Source organism: Phyllobates terribilis, unplaced genomic scaffold (assembly GCF_046119375.1).
Source record: "Phyllobates terribilis strain yellow unplaced genomic scaffold, ASM4611937v1 Scaffold_279__1_contigs__length_2497574, whole genome shotgun sequence".
Lineage (NCBI taxonomy): Eukaryota > Metazoa > Chordata > Amphibia > Anura > Dendrobatidae > Phyllobates > Phyllobates terribilis.
In genome coordinates, this window is record NW_027363039.1 from 626,588 (window position 1) to 643,371 (window position 16,784).

The 16,784-nt window shown below is 46.4% G+C and overlaps 1 protein-coding gene and 1 long non-coding RNA gene across 2 annotated transcripts in view; one reads left to right on the forward strand and one right to left on the reverse strand.

Moving 5' to 3' along the window:
* Nucleotides 1-16,784, forward strand: part of LOC141220289 (uncharacterized) — an 83,768-nt gene that overhangs the window by 43,438 nt on the left and 23,546 nt on the right. The gene's annotated exons all lie outside the window — the stretch shown is intronic.
* LOC141220291 (uncharacterized) lies at nucleotides 1,824-13,547 on the reverse strand. Its single transcript, XR_012288635.1, has 4 exons — nucleotides 13,218-13,547; nucleotides 13,023-13,099; nucleotides 11,449-11,751; nucleotides 1,824-1,934 (listed from the first exon to the last, which is right to left on the reverse strand). It is a non-coding gene; the product is annotated as an uncharacterized lncRNA (long non-coding RNA).

Below are 16,784 nucleotides of genomic sequence, written 5' to 3' on the forward strand. Positions count from 1 at the left end.
TTTTGTATGGCCTCCATGATTTTTTAAGGACGGCACCAAACCTTCTAGTCATAGAATGAACAAATTAGTGACATAATACAACATCTATCTTTTTTCTCTCTTTCGATAACGAGCTCTTAGAGCCTGGATGCTGGATGGAGCGATGACAACTTGTCTCTTCAGAATTCCCCATAGGTGTTTGGTTGGGTTCAGATCAGGAGACACTTGGCCACTGAATCACTGTCACCCTGTTCTTCAGAAATGTAACAGTGGCCTTAGATGTGTGTTTTGGATCATTGTCATGTTGGAGAAGTGCAAGTCTACCAAGGGCATGGAGTGATGGCAGCATCTTTTCTTCCACTATAGTGTAACGCTGATGCCGGCACCCTCGCATGGTGTCCCCTTCTCCCTCCATGCAAAGACGCTTTCTCACTGCTCCGGCCGTAGGCTTGGTTCCTGGCGCTCTCCTTGTCCTCTGTTCCTGTGACTGCGTTGCAGCTACCGGCAGCGTCTAGTACACGCGTGTTTCCCTGTTTTTAAAGGGGCAGCGTGCGCCTTATGCTAAATGCCTCAACTGGTAGCTGAGAGGCATTTAGCATAAGTAGTACACCTGCAAGATGGCTCCCAACCAATAGCTGGGAGGCATGTGGTAAAAAAAGACTCACTCTCCCCTTACTAAGGTGTACTGCTAGTGACTTGTGAGGTCCCCTGGTCTTGGCGTGGCCAGGGTCCTGAGTCCTGTACCTGAATCCCTAGTCCTAGAGTAGCCCGTGCCGAAAACCTCGTCCCCTGGTCCTGGAGCAGCCAGAGCCTGAACCCTTGCCCCCTGGTCCTGGAGCGGCCAGTGCCTGAACCCTCATTCCCTGGTTCTGGAGTGGCCGGTGCCTGTACCATCGTCCTTTGGTCCTGGAGAGATCAATGCTTTTACCCTTGTCCCCTGGTTCTGGAGAGACCAGTGCCGGTACCCTCATCCCCTGGACCTGGAGAGACCAGTGCCGGTACCCTCGTCCCGTGGTCCTGTAGCGGCCAGTGCCTGAACCCTCATCCCCTGGTTCCAGAGCGGCCAGTGCCTGTACCCACGTCCCTTGGTCCCGGAGCAGTCAGTGCCTGAACCCTTGTCAAATGGTCCTGGTTCTGCCAGAGCCCTGAACGTTGTCCCCTGGTCCTAGTGTGGCCATTCCTGTTCCTGAAGTCCCCTGGTCACAGTGCATCGAGTGTCTGAACATTCCCCTAAGTCTCCGTGTCAGTGATCCTGGACTGTATTTACTGAGTCTGAATGGAGCCGTAATCAGTGTCAGCTAACCTGACCCCTGGGGTCAGCAGCTACTGCCGGACACCACCCTGGAGTTGTACTTGGCAGCTACCTGCCGCACAAGCCTGACCTCACCACTAGAGACTCCAGTGAACACCAAAGTAGTTGCTTAGTTACCCCCCTCCAGGGTCGGCCCGGTGGGTCCAGAAGTCCACTAGCGCCACCAGTGTGCGTAACAAAGCAGAGCATCTGTGAATAAATGATGTCATCAATGACCTGTAGCTCCCCGACACCAGCAGCGCTCATGCAGCCCCACATGAGGACACGGCCACCACCAGGTCTCACTGTAGACACCATGCATTCTCATTGTATTCCTCACCTCTTCAATGTCATACAGTTTTGAAGCCATCAGTTCCAAACAAACCTTTATCTTGGTCTGATCACTCCAGAGTATAAAGTCCCAGGAGTCTTCATATGTTTCCGCATGTGTCCTGGCAGATTGTAGGGCGGCTTTTTTGTGCATGGGATTTAGGAGAGGCTTTCTATGTGGACAGCACCCATGTCTGCCATTCCTCTATAGAAAACATTGTCTGCTTTCAGCTCATCTCTCAGTGCTTGGTGAGATCCGTGGGAAGTGCTCGGAGGGAAAATCACAGTTGGGAAGGAATGGATGGGATTTATTAAGTTAGTGATAATCCAGCACCTGTTTTCCAGTGTGAATAAAAACAAAAACTTATATGGAAACATACAAATTAAAATCGCAGAAACATTAAAAAGCAATGTGCACACTGTGCGTTTTTGATGTGTTTTCGCTGCATTATTTCTGCTCGGAAATGCACCAAAAACGCTAGGTAATCCGTGTGCCAGCTAATGCAATGACAATCCTGAAGTGCTGTGCACATGAGCAGGAATTATCTTGACCGGATTGTCATTGCGTTTAAATCTGCAGCATGTCAATTCTTTGTGCGTTTCTGCAGCGTTTTTCACCCATAGACTTGAATTGAGTCAGTCAAATCCGCAGCAAAAAATTCAGGTATAAATATATCTGCGGATTTGCTGCATATTTGACTGACTCAATTCAAGTCAATGAGTCAAAAACGCCGCAAAACCGCACAAAGAATGGACCGCGGAAGACTACACCTCCTATCATCCGATGGCCGATCCCGCTGATAACAGCGGGAGCAGGCGCAGCTGAGGGGAGAAGTAGTCTCCTCAGCCAGCGTCTGTGCGCAATGTAAAAAAAAAAAAAAAAAGTAAAAAATCAATATTAAAATAAAAACACTGTATTCTCACCTGTCCGCCATCCTCCCGATGTCTCACGGCAACCCGGCCACCCGGCAGTGTACATCGCTGTGCTTCTGGGACTGAGTTCACGAGAGTTCATCAGCTGAGATCAGCTGACGAGCTCCGGTGACCTCACATACGGCTTCAGTGCTGCTTGGGAATTTTCCCACGCAACACTGATGCAGTGTATGAGGGCACCTGGGCTTATCAGCTGATCTTCAGCTGATCAACTCTGGTGAACTCAGTCCCAGCAGCGCAGCGATGTACACTGATAGCAGTGATTACACCCCTGTCGGTGTATACAGAGCTGTCTTCTACAACAGTCACATCACTGATTGATGTGGATGCTGTAGAAGTTAACCGGATTGCCGTGGGACACTGGGATTACGTCATGACGGCAGGTAAGGGATATGGTTATTTTTGGTTTCTTACAGGAGACGAGGGCTTCAGGAACTGGGTGTTAGGTGAGTATAGTTTTTCTTTATTTTCAAATAAAAGATTAAAACCGTTTATAATTTTATTTCAATAAAACACTTTATTCTAGCTGTGTCTTTAATGAAAAATGACAAAAACATTACTACGGGGTTAGTAATGGGGGCGTCTATAACCTGGGCTTCATCGCAGCTGTCAATACAAGGCTGACATGAACCCCGCGCCAGTTCTGGGGCAGCTAAGAGCTGATATTATTAGCCGCGGAGGGGGCCAGGATCCATGGCCCCTTCCCTGGCTTTTAGTATGAACCTGCAGATGTCTGTATAGCCTTTGCTGGTTAGATTTTATAGGGGACCCTACGTCAATTTTTTTCTGGGGTCCCCATGTAATCTAGCCAGTAAAGGATAAGCAATCAGCTGTGTGCTGTTAATAGCCAGGAAACATTTTTGGCTAATGGCCCCTTCCCCGGCTACTAATATCACCTCACAGCGGTTGGCTTTCCCTTTGCTGATTATGAAAATAATGGAGCCCACGACATTTTTTTTTTAAATATAAGGCTATGTGCCCACGATCCGGACGTGGCAAAATACTGCTTCTATTGAACGCAGGTCAGTCCGCATGTGTTCACTCAATACAATACAATACATTCTAGTGGTAAAATTTATGTTGCGGAGACAAGCGACTCCACAGGAGAATTTGACATGCTGCGGTCCTGAAAAAAGCACCGCATGTCAGTGTCCGCGGGTGATCCACAGCCTCAGATGCACACATAGTGGAAATAGGATTTCTAGAAAACCCATCCACTGAGCTGTAACATCTGAACACTGCGGGTTTGACTCTGCATAAATACACAGCTCCAAACCCACAGCGGCTCCTGATCATGGGCATACCCAAATTCACCTGCAGAAAATCAATTTCTGGGTCTCTGCTGTAGATTTTGACTGATTGAAATGTCATTATATGCGGTGGATCCGCATGTATTGACAGCAAAAGTGCGGCATTAGAACACAGCGTTTTGGGGGACGTAGCGGCTAAACAAACAACTGTGAGCTGTTATTAATAGCCAGGGAACATGGTTGCCTAATGGCACCTTCCTAGGCTAAAAAGAGCAGCTCTCAGCTGCCCCAGAAATGACATGAATGGGAATACTAATGGGATTAACCCCTATGGGATTAGCTGACACCTAGCCCTTTTGTTTAGTGATGAAAAGGTGTCAATCAGGCCATCTCATTACTAAACCTAAGTAAAGAGCTAAATAAACCCACACACAGAGTAAAACACTTTATTTGAACTACAACTGACACATTCTTTAATCATTTAAATTAACCAATATACAGGTCTGACAGTAATCCAAGGGTTAAAGCGATGTCCCACATTTCTTTTTTCAAATATCTTTATTTGGCTCCAAAAAGGATTCATTGCTGTACAAAACGCATCAGAATTGCTGTAAAACGCGTGTTTTTTCTGCAGTGTTTTTCCTGCCAAGAGATGCAGAAACCTGAAGGAATTTTCTGCATTCAAATCCTGAACGTGCGCACATAGCCAAGAACAGGATCTCCTGGGGAAAGTCGCAAAAGCTATGCGTTTAGAACTGTTATATGTGTTTGATTCATAGTCATGGAACAAAAAATAACCAGTAACCGGCTTCTTATACACATCATAGGGTCTAATGCACAGCGGAGACCCCCAGCCCCAAATGGACATGTGCAAGTATGTCTACATTACCCCTATGGACGATCATATGTCCACAACAAAAAGCATCCGTGCAATAGAAGAATGAAGTGTCCGCATCTATAATGTGTATATTATGTATAATTACTATAAAAGAGGAAAAACACAATTCAGTAAATGGATACAAGGTCTGAACGAAGCTTCATATCACTGGGGAATCTGGGGTCCAATTCCAGAATCCACAAGGCTTCTCGGGGGTGTACTTTTTATACCAATCTCCCCCCTTAGCTGGTCTGGTGACATATTCAATACCCACAACTGTAAAGGGATTAATCCCTATTGTGTTGTATGAGATGTTGTGATGCTGCAGATGTATTACGTGTTGTGGGGCCAAGAACGTCCCTAACGTGTCCCCCAATGCGGTGACCGCCCCCGCTGGAGGTGGAGTTACCACGGTGACCGCCCCCCGCTGGAGGTGGAGTTACCACGGTGACCGCCCCCCGCTGGAGGTGGAGTTACCACGGTGACCGTCCCTGCTGGAGGTGGAGTTACCACGGTGACCGTCCCCCGCTGGAGGTGTAGTTACCACGGTGACCGTCCTCCGCTGGAGTTACCACGGTGACCGTCCCCCGCTGGAGGTGCAGTTACCACGGTGACCGCCCCCCGCTGGAGGTGGAGTTACCACGGTGACCGTCCCCGCTGGAGGTGGAGTTACCACGGTGACCGCCCCTGCTGGAGGTGGAGTTACCACGGTGACCGTCCTCCGCTGGAGGTGGAGTTACCACGGTGACCATCCCCCGCTGGAGGTGTAGTTACCACGGTGACCATCCCCCGCTGGAGGTGTAGTTACCACGGTGACCGTCCTCTGCTGGAGGTGTAGTTACCATGGTGACCGTCCCCCGCTGGAGGTGGAGTTACCACGGTGACCGTCCCCCGCTGGAGGTGGAGTTACCACGGTGACCGTCCCCCGCTGGAGGTTTAGTTACCACGGTGACCGTCCTCCGCTGGAGTTACCACGGTGACCGTCCCCCGCTGGAGGTGCAGTTACCACGGTGACCGCCCCCCGCTGGAGGTGGAGTTACCACGGTGACCGTCCCCGCTGGAGGTGGAGTTACCATGGTGACCGCCCCTGCTGGAGGTGGAGTTACCACGGTGACCGTCCTCCGCTGGAGGTGGAGTTACCACGGTGACCATCCCCCGCTGGAGGTGTAGTTACCACGGTGACCATCCCCCGCTGGAGGTGTAGTTACCACGGTGACCGTCCTCTGCTGGAGGTGTAGTTACCATGGTGACCGTCCCCCGCTGGAGGTGGAGTTACCACGGTGACCGTCCCCCGCTGGAGGTGGAGTTACCACGGTGACCGTCCCCCGCTGGAGGTTTAGTTACCACGGTGACCGAACCCCACTGGAGGTGTAGTTACCATGATGACCGTCCTCCGCTGTCTGTGTAGTTACCACAGTGACCTTCCTCCACTAGCAGTGTAGTTACCACGGTGACTGTCCTCCTACGAGGCTGATAATGAGCGGTCAGATCGGCGGAGGAGGCCGCGGTGGAGTTTGTGGCTTTTCCTCCAGATTCTTCCTGATAAATGTCGGATATTTGGGGCAGAATTCAGTGATTGTCGTTATATCGTCCCCTGTGATCTCCATCTTCTCCTTTATCATGAAGACGCCGGCAGGACGAGATCCCTCCAGCTGATCCAGTGTTCATCCCTCCTTCTCCTGAATGACCCCGAGGATGGACGAGCAAATGTAATCAGTTTACCCTCAATTCCTTCATCTAAATCATTGATAAAGATGAATCCAAAGATAACAAATACTAGTGACTAAGTGTCCCTCAATATCTGTAAAACCTACAACTATGACACATGGTCAGACGTAAAAGCTCGTTTATTCAACAGAAAATCACAAACAATATATATTTATACAAAAGGTGGATAGACACAGAGGAAAAAAGTCCAGAGAAATGGATATTCTGAGGGCAGGCAGAAAAATCATAAAATATCAGAATCTATACAAGACATACCACTAAGTACCATACCGGAATCAAAAAATCCAATCATATAGGAATAACAATTAAATTTAAAGTGCATAGTGCAATAAATATATTCCCAGATACATGTGCACATATATAGATAACAACATATAGATAATAAGCTCATAAAAATGAGGTAGTAATACAGAGACACATTAAATAGGCAGAGCGGTATGTCAAATAGTAAAATGTAAATATATAATGAACTACCTGTAAGTCCCTCAGAATCCACACAGATCCGACGCGCGTTTCGCCGTTTAGCTTTAACCAGGATATGGTGAGATAAAGGAAATAGGGTATATATAGAAAGGATTGGCCAATGAGGCTGTGTGCTGACATAGCGCTATGCCCTGATGGGCCAATCACCGCCGCATCTGGGGATCGCGTCTCCGTGGAGCGCGGTCTGTCAGAGGCGGCGGCATTGGCGTGCGTGTCATGCTGGAACGCAGGCCCGGAAGTGACGTATGCGGAACATCCGGAAATGGAAACGGGCCGAAGGACTGAATGAGAGACATGTCAGTGTAACAAATGCGTGCCACCCTGAAACGCAAATACCGGAAGTGATGTGTACAAAGATACATAGTGAAAGATGGCCGGGGATTGGCTAATAGGTGTGTGAATGTGACTAGTGTGTGCCACACTGGGACATAAAAACAGCAACTGTGACTAATATGTGTAACAAATATATATAAAAGCATGTAAAGATGTGTGTATGCAAACTACATAAAAAATATATATAATATATAAAACATGTGCAGAATATATAGTATGCATATACACTTCCCAAGCATAATAAAAATATATATAAGATAATAACGTGGAAAAAAGCGGGGGGAGGGAGGGAGAGGGGGGGGGGAGGAGGGGGGAAGGGAAGAAAAAGGGGGGAGAGTGTACATAAGTGTATTGACATATCTGTTAATACAGTCCATCACATAAAGAACTTGAGTAAGGCCTGCTATTTCATTCATCCGGCACATAGAGGCGGCCATCTTCCTCCTCATAAATAGATGTACGGAAAGGCGAAAGAACTAAAAAGAGGGGGGTAACAGAAGTTAGTAAACATAAAATTAGAATACAAGACTAAAACATATAAATTAAAAACATCATAAAATAGTGACCAATAAAAAACCGAAGATCAGAAGACCAAAAGAGAAGAGAATAAATACCAGAAAAAATATCAGAAAAAATAATAATACCAGAAAAAAAAGGGAGGTGGGGGGGGGGAGAAAGGGAAGAAAAAGGAGGGTTTAAAGGAAGGGAGCAAAACTATTAAATTCGTTAAGGCCATTAGGTACCATGGTGTTAAGAATGGTTATCCATTTTACTTCCTTTTGGGCAAGGACTTTTTTCCAATTCCCACCACGAATCCCCACATAAACCCGATCAATGCCACTGACCTTTAGAAGAGAAGCGTCACATCCGTGATATCTTTTAAAATGGCGAGGTAAAGTTTTCAACTCATCCAAATTATCTATCTCCCTGGCTGTTGTAATATCAAGGACGTGTTCTCTCGTCCGCCTACGGAGCTCTCGGGTAGTCATCCCGATATACATTTTACCACAGGGGCATCTTGCACTATAGATGACCCCTGTTGTAATACATGTAATAGTATGGGTAATTTTGTACTCTCTGGTTTGATCTGCGTTGGTGAATCCCTTCGTAGAGAGGATATTTGGGCAAGCCACACAGGACCCACAAGGTCTGCACCCCCATGCAGGACCCCTGGATCCGAAAATGTATGTTTTTTTGTTTTCTTGTAGATGGCTATGGACTAATTTGTCTCGTAGGTTCTGGGATCGCCTAAATGTGACCGTGGGATTCTGGGAAATGTATGAGGAAAGAGTTTTATCTAATTGTAGCACTTGCCAGTGTTTCTTTAAAGCATTCCACATTTCACCACTCCGGGTATTGAATGTTGAGATAAATCTCACTGTGTCTTTTTCTTCAGGTTTACCTTGTTGGTATAGTAAGTCTTTCCTTTTAGAAAATTTGGCTCTTCGATAACTTTTCCGTATAACTTGTTCGTTATAGCCTCTCTCTCTGAATCTTTTTTTGAGGTCTAATGCCTGTCTTTCAATAGTGTCATCACTCGAGCAGATGCGACGGATTCTCAAGAATTGTCCTGTAGGAATGCTATTAATTAACTTTCTTGGATGCGATGAACTTGCATGAAGGAGAGTGTTAGCCGCTGTAGGCTTCCGAAAGACGTCCGTTTGAATGTATCCATTAGGATCGACACTCAACAGAACATCCAGGAATTCGATATTATGTCTCCCGGAGTGGTGAAATGTGGAATGCTTTAAAGAAACACTGGCAAGTGCTACAATTAGATAAAACTCTTTCCTCATACATTTCCCGGAATCCCACGGTCACATTTAGGCGATCCCAGAACCTACGAGACAAATTAGTCCATAGCCATCTACAAGAAAACAAAAAAACATACATTTTCGGATCCAGGGGTCCTGCATGGGGGTGCAGACCTTGTGGGTCCTGTGTGGCTTGCCCAAATATCCTCTCTACGAAGGGATTCACCAACGCAGATCAAACCAGAGAGTACAAAATTACCCATACTATTACATGTATTACAATAGGGGTCATCTATAGTGCAAGATGCCCCTGTGGTAAAATGTATATCGGGATGACTACCCGAGAGCTTCGTAGGCGGACGAGAGAACACGTCCTTGATATTACAACAGCCAGGGAGATAGATAATTTGGATGAGTTGAAAACTTTACCTCGCCATTTTAAAAGATATCACGGATGTGACGCTTCTCTTCTAAAGGTCAGTGGCATTGATCGGGTTTATGTGAGGATTCGTGGTGGGAATTGGAAAAAAGTCCTTGCCCAAAAGGAAGTAAAATGGATAACCATTCTTAACACCATGGTACCTAATGGCCTTAACGAATTTAATAGTTTTGCTCCCTTCCTTTAAACCCTCCTTTTTCTTCCCTTTCTCCCCCCCCCCCCACCTCCCTTTTTTTTCTGGTATTATTATTTTTTCTGATATTTTTTCTGGTATTTATTCTCTTCTCTTTTGGTCTTCTGATCTTCGGTTTTTTATTGGTCACTATTTTATGATGTTTTTAATTTATATGTTTTAGTCTTGTATTCTAATTTTATGTTTACTAACTTCTGTTACCCCCCTCTTTTTAGTTCTTTCGCCTTTCCGTACATCTATTTATGAGGAGGAAGATGGCCGCCTCTATGTGCCGGATGAATGAAATAGCAGGCCTTACTCAAGTTCTTTATGTGATGGACTGTATTAACAGATATGTCAATACACTTATGTACACTCTCCCCCCTTTTTCTTCCCTTCCCCCCTCCTCCCCCCCCCCTCTCCCTCCCTCCCCCCGCTTTTTTTCCACGTTATTATCTTATATATATTTTTATTATGCTTGGGAAGTGTATATGCATACTATATATTCTGCACATGTTTTACATATTATATATATTTTTTATGTAGTTTGCATACACACATCTTTACATGCTTTTATATATATTTGTTACACATATTAGTCACAGTTGCTGTTTTTATGTCCCAGTGTGGCACACACTAGTCACATTCACACACCTATTAGCCAATCCCCGGCCATCTTTCACTATGTATCTTTGTACACATCACTTCCGGTATTTGCGTTTCAGGGTGGCACGCATTTGTTACACTGACATGTCTCTCATTCAGTCCTTCGGCCCGTTTCCATTTCCGGATGTTCCGCATACGTCACTTCCGGGCCTGCGTTCCAGCATGACACGCACGCCAATGCCGCCGCCTCTGACAGACCGCGCTCCACGGAGACGCGATCCCCAGATGCGGCGGTGATTGGCCCATCAGGGCATAGCGCTATGTCAGCACACAGCCTCATTGGCCAATCCTTTCTATATATACCCTATTTCCTTTATCTCACCATATCCTGGTTAAAGCTAAACGGCGAAACGCGCGTCGGATCTGTGTGGATTCTGAGGGACTTACAGGTAGTTCATTATATATTTACATTTTACTATTTGACATACCGCTCTGCCTATTTAATGTGTCTCTGTATTACTACCTCATTTTTATGAGCTTATTATCTATATGTTGTTATCTATATATGTGCACATGTATCTGGGAATATATTTATTGCACTATGCACTTTAAATTTAATTGTTATTCCTATATGATTGGAATTTTTTGATTCCGGTATGGTACTTAGTGGTATGTCTTGTATAGATTCTGATATTTTATGATTTTTCTGCCTGCCCTCAGAATATCCATTTCTCTGGACTTTTTTCCTCTGTGTCTATCCACCTTTTGTATAAATATATATTGTTTGTGATTTTCTGTTGAATAAACGAGCTTTTACGTCTGACCATGTGTCATAGTTGTAGGTTTCATTGATAAAGATGTTGAACAATACAGGTCCCAGGACGGAGCCCTGTGGTACCCCACTTGAGACATTCATCCAGCTGGATGTGAAGCCATTTACAACCACCCTTTGAGTCCGATCACTAAGCCAGTTATGAATCCACCTAACAGTTGCCTGGTCCATTGCATACTTGGTCATTTTTTCAATAAGGATGGTGTGAGATACTTTGTCAAATGCTTTGCTGAAGTCAAGATATACTATATCTACAGCATTTCCCTGATCCACACAGTCAGTGATTCTGTCATAGAAGGAAATTAAGTTAGTCTGACATGACTTGTTAGTTACAAACCCATGCTGACTCTGGTTAATCACTTCATTCTTATCCATGTACTTACATACATGTTGTTTAATAATTTGTTCAAAGATCTTTCCTGGTATAGAAGTCAGACTCACCGGCCTATAGTTCCCAGGGTCCACCTTCTTCCCCTTTTTGAAGATAGGAACAACATTTGCTCTTCTCCAGTCTTCTGGGACTTCTCCTGTTCTCCAAGAATTTTCAAAGATTATGGAGAGTGGTTCTAAAATTTCTTCTACGATCTCCTTCAGTACTCTGGGGTGTAATTCATCTGGACCTGGAGACTTGAACTCATTTATGTTAGCTAAATATTCCCTCACAATCTTTCTGTTTACAGATAACTTGGATTCCTCTATTCCTTTAAAAGGACAGTGAAGATCAGTTGATGTTACATTTTCTTTCTGAGAGAAAACAGATGCAAAATAGGAATTAAAAAGTTCGGCCTTCTCAACATCCTCTCTTAGCATTTCTCCATTTTCATTCTGTAAAAATCCTATAGCATCTTTGACTTTTCTTTTACTTTTGACATACCCCCAAAATCCTTTTTTATTGCTTTTGACATCTCTGGCAAGCCTTAATTCATTGTCAGCTTTAGCTAACCTGATACGTGCCCTGCAGGATCTGCAGACTGCATTATAATCCTCTTTAGATATGCCTCCCTCTTTCCATTTAATAAACATTTCTTTCTTTCTTTTTAGCATGTGTTTAAGTTCTGTGTTCATCCATCCTGGTTTCCTTAAATGCTTCCCATTCTTCCTACTTTTCGGGATTGTTAACGATTGTGCTTTGAGAATCTCATTTTTAAAAATTTCCCATCCTTCCTGGACATTTTTGTCCTTAAGGACATCCAGCCATTGGATCCCTCCTATTCTCTTTCTGAGTCTCTTAAAATCTGCCTTTCTAAAATCTAACCTTGAAGTTTGAGTCTTCACATGTCTTCCTCCTCTAGTTATCCAAAATTCTATAATAGCATGATCGCTGCCTCCTAGGGTCCCAGCCACCTTTACCTCCTCAACCATTTCCTCCCTGTTTATAAGGATTAGATCCAAAGTAGCAGATCCCCTTGTTTTCTCCCCTACCTTTTGGAAGATAAAGTTGTCAGCAAGAGAGGATAAGAATTTGCTTGACCTGGACACGACCAGAATAAGATGTTACACGTCTCTGAGGTCTCAGATTTGTAGTGATTTACATTTATTGTGTATTGTTCCTTACAGGGAACCTGTCTGGTTGGATATCGCCAGTAACATGCACATATGGGGTTAATCTGCTGGTTAATAGCATTAGGGAGGTGCCCGGCCGCTGTACTGAGTGTGCGGCACCCGGAAGCTGCCGGCTTTCAGTCATGCAGGCGCCAACGCAGCTACAGTCACCGTACGCAGGACTGAGCGGCATCTGTAACTGCGCCCGGGACTGAGACTGACAGCCGGCTCAGCAGTGCATCAGTACAGAGCGACCGTCACTCAGTGTCGGGGCGCAGTTACAGCTGTCGCTCACAGTGCTGCCAGTGGTGACTGTAGCTACACCTTGATTCCTTGGGATTACATCAGGCCTATGCATTTTTTGTGAGGGTGGTAGTAGTGGCGAGGGACTGTTGTGTTCCTACACCCTGGCTCCCTGACAAAGACAAATGTCCCAATTCTCCTGTGCTGTGCGTGTGGTGCAGAACACTCACGTTTTGGTCGCAGATCTCTGCCGTCTTCGGTTTTTCCACTTCAGTAACCGCCGCACACACGATAGGGGACTTCCACTCTGTTTTATAAAAAAGAACTTTACTTAACAGTCCAACTTCACCATGAGGGAACACGCAGTATTGGGCGCATCCTTTTCCAGGTTCACAGTTCTTTGCACAGCATATGTTAATATTCACCGTCTGTTTCTCCTGAGATGTCCCTTCCATAGTCGACCTCTTTGGCCTCTGAGACCCTCGCAGTTTTTAGAGTCCCGTTCCATTTCCTCTGTACTATTCCCCGTCCGACTTCCCCTTCTGGGAAGATTTTGAGACAAGTTACTCTGCTGACTCCTGTGGACCGTAGGCCCCGAACATTAAGGGAAAGTCGTTTTAGAGTTCCTGACTAACGTCCCTCTGCTGCTGGTCGGACCGGGTTTCTGTGCCCCCTGGACCTCCAGCTACTGCTCTGTCACATCCCTCCCTCAGAACTAACTGACAGGAAAAACCGTTGCTCCGCTCTGGCCTAATCTCCTCCCCTTTTGACTGGGCCAATCACCAATCCTCCTTTGGTTGCTGGGCAGACTTCCCCTTTACTCCCCTGCTGTAGTCACTAAACCTCCTGGTAACTACCCGGCTCCTCCTGCTCTGCAGCTATTGCTGAACACATTAACTGTTTCTATCCTAAACTATTGCGTTCACCACTACACTGTACCCAATTCCTAATAATAATAGTAATTTTTATTTATATAGCGCCAACATATTCCGCAGCACTTTACAATTAAGCGGGGACATGTACAGACAATAAATTCAATACAAGGTAAGACAGTTTAAACAGTTACATTAGGAGCGAGGGTCCGGCCGCTCGCACGCTTACATTCTACAAGGGAATGGGGGGACACAGTAGGTGCAAAGTGCTTGTTATTTCAGGTCTGACAATTATAATAAATAGGGATTTTCATATAAAGCTGTATGATCCGGTCATCAGCCCGTATGTATAAGTGCAATAATCAAGTATCGAGTGCAGTGATCTTGTGCATGGAGGGTGAGGAGACAGATGAAGAGTAGGGAGCAGATTCTGAATAATATTTAGAAGGAGGGAACAGGGGAAAGTTGGTTTACTGAGTAGTTGAGGTGGTCGGCTTGTTTAAAGAGATGGGTTTTTAAAGCGCGCTTGAAGACATGGGGGCTAGGTATCAGTCGGATCGTCTGGGGTAGAGCATTCCAGAGAACTGGCGCAGCACGAGTGAAGTCTTGGAGACGGAGGTGCGAGGTTCAGATTATGAGGGATGTTAGTCTTAGGTCATTTGTAGAACGGAGGGCACGTGTAGGGCGATAGGCAGAGATGAGAGAAGAGATATAAGGCGGTACAGAACTGTGGAGAGCTTTGTGGGTGAGAGCGATGAGTTTATATTGGACCCTGTAGCGAATGGGCAACCAGTGTAATGACTGGCACAAGATGGAGGCATCGGTGAAGCGGCTGGACAGAAATAGGACCCTGGCTGCCGCATTCAGGATGGATTGGAGAGGAGAAAGTTTGGTAAGAGGGAGACCGATCAGAAGAGAGTTGCAGTAGTCCAGACGAGAGTGAATAAGAGTGACAGTAAGAGTTTTAGCAGTTTCAAAGGTGAGGAAAGGTCGGATTCTGGAGATGTTTTTAAGATGCAGGTGACAAGAGTGAGTGATTGGGTATAGGGAATAAAGGAAAGATTAGTGTCGAATATGACCCCAAGGCAGCGGCCGTGCTGCTTGGGAGTTATGGTTGAATCCTCCAAGGTAATTTCAATGTCAGGTAGAGTTGGGTTAGTAGAGGGGAGAAACACAAGAAGTTCAGTTTTAGAGAGATTCAGTTTAAGATAGAGGGAGGACATGATGTTAGAGACAGCAGACAGACAATCCTTGGTATTTTCTATTAGGGTAGGGGTGATGTCAGGTGAAGAGGTGTATAATTGGGTAACGTCAACATAGAGATAATACTGAAACCCAAATCTGCTGATTGTTTGTCCAATAGGGGCAGTGTATAGAGAGAAGAGGAGGGGGCCTAGGACTGATCACTGCGGAACTCCGATAGTAAGGGGACGAGGAGAGGAAGAAGAGTCGGCAAAAGACACAAAGTGAAGGAGCGGTCAGAGAGGTAGGAGGAGAACCAGGAGAGAACGGTTTCCTTGAGGCCTATAGAGCGGAGCATAGTGAGGAGGAGCTGGTGATCCACAGTGTCAAATACAGCCGAGAGATCCAGGAGAATCAGCAGGGAGCAGTGACCTTTGGATTTAGCTGTTCGTAGATCATTAGAGACTTTAGTGAGGGCAGTTTCAGTGGAGTGTAAGGAGCGGAAACCAGATTGTAGAGGGTCGAGGAGAGAATTATCTGAGAGATAGCGGATTAGACGGGAGTGGACCAAGCGTTCCAGGAGTTTAGAGATGTAAGGTTGTAGGTCGAGAAGACATGAGAAGCTGGGTAACTTCTTCTTCTGTAACAGGCTCAAAGATGGCTAGTGAGCTTGAAGTGCGGCAGGGAAGGGGATACAGACACTGAGGAGATTGGACTGAGATGTCCTGATGGATGTGGTTGATTTTTTCTAGGAAATAAGTGGCCTGATCCTCACCGCTGAGTTTGGTGGTGGGGGTCTGTGCATTAGGTTTCAGGAGGAGTTTAAGGTTTCAAAAAGTCATTTTCTCGTGCGCGGGCTAGAGTGGGATCCTGCAGCTGAGCTGTCCCAAAAGTACCAGGGGACACTTCCAGCTCTGGGATCGATGGGGTCTCCTCAACCTTTCCTGCCAATACCTCTAGGTTAACCTATCGGGGTTACACTCTGTCCCTAGGTCGGCGACTCCCTTCGGCAGGTATCTCTGACTCGGAATCTTTGAGTTCCGTGCCCGGACATTTACCCTGGGAGGGTTAATTTTGTTCTCCCACAGGGACCAGTACAGGGGCAAGTATCTTCCCAAAACAGTCCCATCAGGAAGGGTCTTCACCACTCCCACCACATGTTTCATCTCCCCACACGGGATGGAAAAAGTAACCTCTGCTGTCGGGTACTCTCGGAGGTCCCCATGTATGCAAACAACCCCGAGTTTCCGTCCACTGGGGTTCTCCTTGGCAACCAGTGACCCATGGATCAGAGTCACTAGGCTCCCTGAGTCCAAGAGAGCCTCCTTCTGGTACCCTTTGACGAGTACTTGGCACAATTGAGGTTCGCTGCCCGCAGCGTCTGCAGTCACGGTGCAGACTGTCTGGGCATACATCGAGACTCTGCGCGTGAACCCACAGTCCATGGGTTTCACAGTCAGGGGGCAGTTGTCAGCCACATGTCCTGGCTCTTGGCGCTGCCAGCACCTGATAGTGGAGGCACCATTAGTCTTTGAGACTGTTTTAGGGGACACTGGTCTGCCTCCCTCACTCCAGGGTACCCCCTCATTATGGGCTCGGTACTGACTGTCCCCAGCAGAGGGACGTGACCCTTTCACCGGCTCCTGGACTTGCAGGGTCCGGCGTGATAGTAGCAGTGGGGCAGAGTCCCGTATGAAGTCCTGAGTGGCCGTGTACCACCCGATCAGGCTAACCAACTGGTCTAAAGTGCCCGGGTCCCCTTGCCGCACCCAACTCTGTATAGCTGCTGGCAGAGTTCTCTCTAGCCGATCGACCACCACCCTCTCCACCATCTAGGCCAGAGTCAAAGTCTCAGGCTGGAGCCACCGTTTAACTAGATGCAGCAAGTCATATGCCTGAGACCTGGCGGGCTGGGCCTCCAGAAAGGTCCATGAAAAC